This window comes from Lathyrus oleraceus, chromosome 3 (assembly GCF_024323335.1).
Source record: "Lathyrus oleraceus cultivar Zhongwan6 chromosome 3, CAAS_Psat_ZW6_1.0, whole genome shotgun sequence".
Lineage (NCBI taxonomy): Eukaryota > Viridiplantae > Streptophyta > Magnoliopsida > Fabales > Fabaceae > Lathyrus > Lathyrus oleraceus.
In genome coordinates this window covers 306921890-306931118 of record NC_066581.1, presented here as the reverse complement: position 1 = coordinate 306931118, position 9229 = coordinate 306921890, and positions in this window count along the sequence as shown.

Here is a 9229-nt window from a genome sequence, read left to right as displayed (position 1 = left end):
ACTCTGCTGGAGACCAAATATAAATTTGGCTGGGGAATAATCATCCAACTCAACTAGGGATGACGGAGAAATAACCATCTGGAGAAATCAACAAACACCGAGTGCTAATCAATGCTGTCGGGGATGAAAGAGAAATCGCTCTCCCTAACCAAGATACAAAGGAGTTGGAAGACGCACTCACCAAGATGAAGCAAGAGAAAGATATGTGGGAAGAGAGATTCCATGCTTCGAGCCGAAAGCATGAAGAGTTGCAGCTTGAGTCGAAAGACAAGGATGCGCTTATTGAGATTCCTGAAGATTGAGCAATGAAGAGACAGAGAAAGCCACAGGGTCCATCTTCCTCTAGTATGCCTCAACCTTCTGGTGCTTGGAAGAAGATAGTTGATAAGCTTATCCTTGAGAAGGCTCAAATGAAGACATCCTTTGAGTCCGAGATTCGACGCATCTGAAGGAAGTATGCACCCATAGCCCGATCGTCTAAGGTAGTTGCTAAGGGATCCTTAAGATGATAGTTTCCTTTTCTCTTATATTTGTATTTTGGTTTCTGAAATTGTACTCAGTATAATCCTTCCAAATTTTATGAATAAAAAGAGATTTTTTATGGTTAATCAAATTTTTGTTATTATATATATATATATATATATATATATATATATATATATATATATATATATATATATATATATATATATATATATATATATATATATATATATATATATATATATATATATATATATATTTGCAAAAAGAGATTCATATGTTCCTTGAAATTAAAAACAATAAAAAACATTGCATTTCATGCATCATTTGCATAACAGGTTTTTCTTCCGCAAGATGTCTTATCAATTCTTCTTCTGTGCATCAGCCAACTTGACTCACCATTATAACACTCGTGCTAATCAATCAAGGATCATGGAGCATCTAGAGCAAGAGAATCGAGAGTTGAAGGATGAGATTGTCAGATTAACAGCGCTGATGGAATCTGTCATTGCTGCACAGAACCAGTCATCACCAACTCCTGCAACTCCTCCCCAGATGATTGTTATTTCTAAGGTGGCTACCTCAATTATTCTTGTTGCTACCAATCAATTTATTCCCTCTATGCTTGCTGGATTCCCTTGGGGAATGCCATCAAACTTTATGCCAGAAGGGTATGTGCCCACATTTGTTTCTCTGTCGGCATCTAGCCCGGTCATGTCAATACCTCCTCTTGTTATTCACACTTTACCTCGTGTCGAGGACACTATCTACTAGTCTGAGTCGTATGAGGGCCCAAATGTATATGAGAAGATATATGAGATAAAAGATTAATTCCTCGTGCTACCTAAAGAGTTGAAGACTTTGAGAGGGAAAGATTTGTTTGGGAAAAGTGATGTTGAACTCTGCCTGGTCCCCAATGTTAAGATCCCGATGAAGTTCAAGGTTCCCTACTTTGAAAGGTATAAAGGGAATACTTACCCGCTAAGCCATCTTGTGATGTATGCCAGGAAAATGTCTACTCAGACTGATAATCATCAGTTGCTGATTCACTATTTCCAAGACAGTTTGACTAAAGTTGCCCTGAGATGGTATATGGGTTTGGACAGTGCAAGCGTATGTACTTTCAATGACTTAGGCGAGGCCTTTGTCAAGTAGTACAAGTACAATGTGGATATGGCGCCTGATAGAGACTAGTTGAGGTCTATGTCTCAGAAGGATAAGGAGATATTCAAAGAATATGCCCAGAGATGGAGAGAGTTGGCTTCCCAGATTAGTCTACCTTTGGAAGAGAAGGAAATGACGAAAATCTTCTTGAAGACGTTGAGTTTGTTTTATTACGAACGTATGATTACAAGTGCCCCCAATGATTTTACCGAAATGGTAAATATGGGGATGAGACTATAGGAAGGAGTCCGTGAAGGACGTCTGTCTAAAGAAGAAGCATCATCCAACAAGAAGTATGGTGGGAGTTTCTCCAAAAGGAAGGAAGGAGGAACTAACTCAGTGTCAGTAGGGAGGCAGATGAGGCCTCATGTCAGAAAAAGTTCTCAACCTCGTCACCATCAACATCAAGTTTATTTAGTAATTCCAGTTTTTTTTCCAACAATTCTAACCAATCAGTTCCAATTCAACAACAACATCGATAACAACCACAATAAAGAACCAACTACGACAACAACAACAACAACAACAACAACAATAATCATCATCAACAAAACTTTGAGAGGAAAAAGGTCTCTTTTGACCCTATTCTTATGACATATGCAGAATTATACCCATCATTGGTTCTCAAGAACCTCATTCAACCAAGAAATCCTCCGCAAATCCCTGAGCCACTTCCATGGTGGTTCAAACCTGAACTTCATTGTGCTTTCCACCAGGGAGCCCCTGGCCATGACATAAAGAACTGATATCCTTTAAAATATGAGGTCCAAAAACTTGTAAAGAGTGGTAAGGTGTCCTTTGAGGACAGAGCACCGAACGCGAAAGCTAATCCATTGCCTGCTCATGGTAATTCTATTGTCAACATGGTGGACGGCTATCCAAGAAATTTTCGAGTATTCAATATGTGACGTATCCGTAGGTCGTTGGTGGAAATGCATAAAACTTTATATTTAATCAGTGACTATGAACATGACCATGATGGTTGTGCAATATGTAGCGTGAACCCCCGTGGGTGTATGATTGTCAAGAGAGATATCCAGAAGTTGATGGATGAGAATGTAATCCAGATTCAACAATCAAGGGATATAGATGATGTAAATGTGATTGTGCATGTATTCAAGACACCTAAGCGGGTAGTCATTCAATTTGATAGTAGCAGCAATAATAATGTCAATAGATCGGTATCACCGTTGGTTATACGGTTAGTGGGCCATGTTCCATATGCATCCGATAAAGTTGTGTCATATCAATACAATACCTTTATGATTGAGAATGGTCAAGAGGTTCCTCTACCAGTCGCAGACTCCGTGATGAATATTGCAGATATAACAAAGGTGACCCGTAGCGGTTGTGTGTTTAGTCCAGTTTTTTCAAAAGAAATAGAAGATGTTTCTGCAAGTAAGAAGGAAGAGATTCCAGTAGTGAATCCGATTAGTGCTTCAATGTGTCAGTCTGGTGAATCCAGCAAACTGAAGGCTAACGATGATGATGAAGTTTTAAAGCTGATTAAAAGAAGTGAATTCAATGTCGTAGAGCAGTTGCTCCAAACTCCGTCAAAGATCTCCGTGTTGTCACTACTGATGAAATCTGAAGCACATAGGGAGGCATTGTATAAAGTGTTGGAACAAGCTTATGTTGAGCATGATGTGACCGTGGATCAGTTTGACCACATAGTTGCCAACATTACTTCTTGTAATAATCTGAGTTTTTATGATGAAGAGCTTCCTGAGGAAGGCAAAAATCACAATTTGGCATTGCACATTTCTATGAACTGTAAGGAGGACGCTATGTCCAATATGTTGGTTGACACTGGGTCATCTTTGAATGTGCTACCAAAATCAACTTTATCAAGACTTTCTTACCAAGGCGTCCCAATGAGGTACAACAGCGTAATTGTCAAAGAGTGCGACGATTCGCATAAAACTGCCATTGGTGAAGTGGACCTTCCAGTAAAGATAGGTCGGAGTACTTTCCAAATTACTTTCCAGGTAATGGATATCCACCTGACCTACAGTTGCTTGTTAGGGAGGCCATGGATTCATGATGTTGGAGCAGTGACGTCTACTCTACACCAAAAGCTGAAACTTATGAAGAACGACAAACTTGTCGTTGTTGGTGGAGAGAAGGCATTGCTGGTGAGCCATCTGTCATCTTTCACTTATGTTGATGTTGAGAAGGAGGTTGGAACATTGTTCCAAGCCTTATCTATTGTTGATGAAATGAAGAAAACTAGGGCACCCATGTCTTCTTTGAAGGATGCATGAGAGGCTATTGAGGCTGGCAGCATTGACAAATGGGGTCGTATGGTGGAGATTGCCGAGAACAAGAATAGAGCAAGATTGGATTTTCAACCAGGACCATTTAACATCATAACTGAAGTTGTGCAACCAATTTTCCGCATTGGAGGGTTCATTCATGGGAATGATCAACACTCAGTTGTCGTAATTAAAGACGATAGTGATGAAGACGAAGCTTGCGCACTCTTCGTGACACATGGCCAGACTTACAACAATTGGGTTGCTATTGATGTTCCTACTGTTATGCATCGCTCTAAGTAATTTGTTTTCATTTATTTTAAAGAAAAATCCTTCTCCTATGCCTAAAGGAGAAGTGAAGATTATTGGGCATTTTCCTGATTATCATCAATAAAAGATAATTTTATTCATCCACATCTATGATGTTTTATTTTTTCTTTTTTGCTTTTCTGAAAATGGTAATCACAAAAAACATGAATAAATAATAATCTTCCATCGGCATAATATTTGGTCACATTCCTCTTCTCTAAAATCAAAATATCAAATCATTATGCAGGTTATTTCTCAAACCATTTGAATACAATGATCCTACTCCCTCTCCAAACTTTGATTTCCCTATGTTTGAAGTTGAGGAAGAGAATGATGATGAAGAAGTATCTGATGAATTATCTTGTTTGCTTGAGCATGAGGAAAAATCCATTCAGCCATTTGAAGAGCAGATTGAACTGGTCAACTTGGGTTCCGATGATGATGTGAAGGAAGTCAAGGTTAGGTCTCGACTATGTCTAGAAGCTAAGAAGGGGTTGATTGATATTCTTAGAGATTATTCTGATGTGTTTGCTTGGTCCTATCAAGATATGCCTGGTTTGGATTCTGAGATTGAGGAGCATAGATTGCCGTTGAAGCCAGAATGCCCGCCAGTTAAGTAGAAGTTAAGAAGAACTCATCCTGATATGGCAGTGAAGATCAAAGAGAAAGTGTAGAAGTAGATTGATGTTAGTTTTCTTGTAACCTCCGAGTATGCGCAGTGGGTGGCCAATATTGTGCTTGTTCCTAAGAAAGATTGAAAAGTCCACATGTGTGTTAATTATAGAGATTTGAACAAAGCTAGTCCAAAAGATGATTTCCCTTTGCCACACATTGATATGTTGGTAGACAATACAACTAAATTCAAAGCCTTTTGTTTATGGACGGATTTTCCAGTTATAATCAAATCAAAATGGCACCTGAAGATATGGAGAAGACCACATTCATTACGCCCTGGGGAATATTCTGTTATAGAGTGATGCCTTTCGGTTTAAAGAATGCTGGTGCAACATACCAGAGAGCTATGACCATATTTTTTCACGATATGATGCATAAAGAGATCGAAGTTTATGTTGATGATATGATTGCAAAATCAAGCGATGAAGAAGGACATGTTGAGCATTTGTTGAAGTTATTCCAGTGTTTGAGGAAGTACAAACTCCGCTTGAATCCCAATAAGTGTACTTTTGGTGTTCATTCTGGTAAGTTATTAGGCTTTATTGTCAGTGAGAAGGGTATTAAAGTTGATCCTTCCAAGATCAAAGCAATACAAGAGATTCATGCGCCCAAAACTGAGAAGCAAGTCAGAGGTTTTCTCGGTCACTTGAATTATATCTTAAGATTTATCTCGCATATGACTGCCACATGTGCGCCTATATTCAAGCTTCTTTGGAAAGATCAGTCTTGTGATTGGACCGAGGATTGCCAGAAAGCTTTTGACAGTATCAAAGAATATTTGCTTGAGCCTTTAATTCTGTCTCCGCCTGTTGAAGGAAGATCGTTGATCATGTATCTGACTGTGCTTGATGAGAGTATGGGTTATGTTCTTGGTCAACAAGATGAATCTGGAAAGAAAGAGTGTGCAATTTACTACCTCAGTAAGAAGTTCATCGACTGTAAGACTCGGTATTCTATGCTTGAAAAGACATGTTGCGCATTGGCTTGGGATGCTAAGTGTTTGCGCCAGTATATGTTGAATCAAACCACTTGGTTGATATCCAAAATGGATCGAATCAAGTATATTTTTGAGAAGCATGCTTTAACTGGGAGGATTGCTCGTTGGTAGATGTTGTTATCCGAGTATGATATTGAATACCGATCTCAAAAATCTATTAAGGGTAGTGTCTTGGCTGACCATTTGGCTCACCAACTGATTGATGATTACCAATCAGTGCAATACGATTTTCCTGACGAAGAGATCTTGTATTTAAAGATGAAAGATTGTGATGAACCATTGCTTGAAGAAGGGCCAAAACCTGGTTCTTGTTAGGGCATGGTATTTGATGGAGCTGTTAATTTGTATGGTAATAGCATTGGAGCAGTGATTATTACTCCTCAAGGCACTCATTTTCCGTTTACAGCTAGATTGACCTTCAAATGTACAAACAATATGGCTGAGTATGAATCTTGCATTATGGGGCTTGAAGAAGCCATTGATCTCATAATCAAATACTTGACGTCTATGGAGATTCGGCTTTGGTGGTAAATCATATCAAAGGTGAATGAGAGACGAATTAACCTAGTTTGATACCATATAGAGATTATGTGAGAAGGATTTCAACTTTCTTTACAAAGGTTGAGTTTCATCATATCCCTCGAGATGAAAACCGGATGGCAGATGCTCTTGCAACGTTGACTTCAATGATTATGATGAAATTTTAGAATGAAGTTCCCAATTTAACTGTGATGCGTATTGACAGGCCATCTCATGTTTTTTTATTGAAGAAGTCGAAGAAAAAAATCCGTGGTATTTTGATATCAAATGTTTCCTCCAAAGTCAGATTTACCCACCCGGGGCATCTTTGAAAGATAAGAAGACTTTGAGAAGATTAGCTGGAAACTTCTACCTGAATAGTGATGTGATTTATAAGAGAAACTTCGATATGGTTTTGCTCAAATTTATGGATAGACACGAAGCAAACCTATTGATGACTGAAGTCCATGAAGGTTCCTTTGGTACTCATTCTAATGGACATGTTATGGCAAAGAAGATGTTGAGAGCAGGTTACTATTGGCTGATAATGGAATCTGATTATTGCAAGTTTGTGAGGAAATGCCACAAGTGTCAAATTTATGCAGATAAGATTCATGTTCCCTCGACACTATTGAATGTCATCTCCTCTCCATGGCCCTTCTCCATGTGGGGAATTGATATGATTGGTATGATTGAGCCCAAAGCTTCAACCGGACATCGTTTTATTCTGGTGGCTATTGATTAGTTTACAAAGTGGGTTGAAGTGGCATCGTATGCAAACGTAACCAAGCAAGTTGTTATAAGGTTTATCAAGAATCAAATTATATGTCGTTATGGTGTGCCAAGTAAGATCATTACTAATAATGGATCGAACTTGAATAATAATATGGTGGAATCTCTTTACAAAGACTTCAAGATTGCACATCATAATTCTTCTCCCTACAGACCCAAGATGAATGAGGTTGTTGAAGCTGCAAATAAGAACATCAAGAAGATCAACAGAAGATGGTTGTGACATACAAAGATTGGCATGAAATGCTCCCGTTTTCTTTACATGGGTACCGTACATCCATTTGCACTTCAACAGGGGCAACCCCTTTCTCTCTTGTATATGGTATGGAAGTTGTGCTCCCAGTAGAGGTTGAGATCCCGTCACTGCGTGTGCTAATGGAAGTCAAGTTTATAGAAGCCGAATGGTGCCAGACCAGATATGATCAATTGAATTTAGTTGAAGAGAAAAGATTGATTGCCATGTGTCATGGTCAACTATACCAACAGAGAATGAAGAAAACGTTTGATAAGAAGGTCAGGCCTCGTGTGTTTAGAGAAGGTGACCTCATGCTCAAGAAGATTTTATCTTTCAAACCTAATGCCAGAGGTAAATGGACTCATAATTATGAAGGTCCATATGTTGTTAAGAGAACCTTCTCAGGCGGTGCTTTAATTCTTACAACTATGGATGGTGAAGAGTTCACTCGTCATGTGAATGTCGATGCAGTCAAGAAATACTTCGCCTAAAAGAGAAAAGAACATCTCGTTAAGTTGAAAACCTGAAAGGGCGACTTAGGTAAAAATGAGCGTCTCGGTGGATTGAAAACCTGAAAGGGCAGTCCAGGCAAAAATTAGAGACATAAAACAAAAAATTTATCCCGGTAGATTGAGAACCCCGCCTTGGGTAAATTTAGGCAAAAATTAGGGATTCTGGCAACTAATTGCATTCAGTTGGTCCTGATCTTGGAAGCAACTTTGAGCAAGTCGTTTGGGTCTGATTCATCATTCTCGACTGAAGACAAGAGCACAATGGATATTGAAGTTGGTAGGGAGAGTAGTGATAATTGTATTCAATGTATCCCTTTTCCATGTAAATTACCATTTTCAACTTTGTAAAGATCTATGGAGTCTTGTCATTTACAGACTACCATTCTATTAAATAAGGTTGAGCTTTTTATCCAATTGTTTCTACTCTTATTTACTTCTGCTAAATAAAAATGGACTTTTATGATGATAATTTTGAAATAAATTAATTAATAAAAATTATTTTTTCTTAAAATAATGAAAATAATCACTTTAAGAAAAATCGATTTCAACAAGGAATATCAACAGCAACCTGAGAACAAGTGAGTCTTGAAGTGCGAAGCCTTGCTGGTCTTCCTCAAGCATTTGGTTTGGTAACTATTTTTCCTCCCTGACAATTCGTCAGTTATCCCCAGCTGAGTTGTTGGGTCACATCCCCAGTGGAGTTGAGTTGATGATTGATCCCTTTTGCAAATCCATGTTCCTCAACTGTGGTGCTCCTGTTGATATCCTCCAGTTTGTGGTTGAACTCTGGAGATCCGAAACCTTTATTTGGTTTCCATTAGCATATCTGTGTTGCATAACTTCAGCAGTTTATCATATTCGGTTATCTTGGAATTGGTTTATTTCGCAATTTCCAAGGAGAATTTGTTGATTATTGAGGAATGTGATGATCTTGGTTGTAGCATCCTCATCAATTTGCTTAGATCCCCATGTAGAGTGTTACCTCTTATATTCCCTGGCGGGGTTCATCTTCTAACATGAAGATCCCTTGTTCCTGGCAATATTGGATTCTAAGAAGTTTTTGTCTTTTTTCCCCTACAAGGTTGTCTCCCATTTGATATGGTGTTGGCCTAAAATTCTCCGCAAAGTTGACAATTTGGATCCTCATTTGATCCTTTCTCTATTCTCGATGTGTTCGTTTGAATGCTCTTTTCTCCCCGTGGAGTTTACCGTGTTTGGTTGGAAGCATGTTCTCCATGACTTTCTCAGTCAGGGTTGATTTGTTTAGAGCTAGATGATTTATTTTCAT